Raw genomic sequence first — 1163 nt, 5'->3', positions numbered from 1 at the left:
TTAAAATGAAAAAAGCAAATAAAACGAAGCTATGGCTTAATCAGCCAAAGGAGTAAATATAAACAACTGAATACTTGTCAGTGATTGGTTGAAATTATCGAAATAAGACAATTTTTTACATGAAATAAATTCGAATACAAAAATATTTTTCTGTTCTATAATACAAAATAGATAAGTATACGAAGTTTGAAAGTCTTTCGGTACCAAAAACACTACGTAAAACATTAATGAAAAATGTGGCCCCCGTTTTAAAAAAGATCCCTTCTTTCCTCTACCCATTCAAGCAAATTTTTTTCAAGCTCAAGATGTTTGGCTTTTTCCTCCCCTTCTTTATCTTTGGTATCTGTTTAATTTCGTCTTTATTTCTTCTCCATAGCCTGATATTGCTTTCGTCAACATCAAATTTTCTTCCGGCGGCCCTATTACCATGCTCTTAAGAATATGATATAACTTCAAGTTTAAACATAGCTGAATAACGACGCATTTTATGGGCATGTAATGTATAGAATGTTTTATTTGAGATTAATGTACAGGTTTAAGTCCCGCTTATAAAAACCCTAGTAAAGACCCACAGTAGTTCAAACATTTAATACCGGTATTTAATTAAGTATCTATTGTTTGCCACGGTAACGATGCAAACTGCCAATACAAACAGCACGATGAACTACTTAGCTCTAAACTATTTAAGTACAATTCGTGCGTAATTAAGCCAGCAGCATCAAGTCGAACAAACACTTTTAAGCATGCGTAATACAGTAATGGTGATGTTCTTAACTGTTATATGGGAATGTGGAGGCGCAATGGCGAACTCTGCTGTACTCTTTCACCACAACTTTCTCTCACGCTTACTTCCTGTTTCTGTTGTGCCTGTAATTCAATGGGCCAGCCTTGTCACGCTGAATATCCCCGAGAACTACGTTAAGGGAACACGTGTCTGTGGAATTCTCAGCCACTTGCACGTTAATTTCACGAGCAGGCTGTTCCGTTGATCGGATCAACTGGAACCCTCGACGTCGTAAGCGACGGAGTGCCAACAACATATGGGAATGTAAATATGGGTACTACTAAAGCAGCGCGGACCCGAACGCGCAGTCGCGCGTCCGCGCTAGCTAGTCTTGAGTGGTCGATCCTAACCCTAACCCTAACCCTATCCCTAACCCGCG

This window comes from Octopus bimaculoides, chromosome 8 (assembly GCF_001194135.2).
Source record: "Octopus bimaculoides isolate UCB-OBI-ISO-001 chromosome 8, ASM119413v2, whole genome shotgun sequence".
Taxonomy (NCBI): domain Eukaryota; kingdom Metazoa; phylum Mollusca; class Cephalopoda; order Octopoda; family Octopodidae; genus Octopus; species Octopus bimaculoides.
This window is presented reverse-complemented; position numbering follows the sequence as displayed.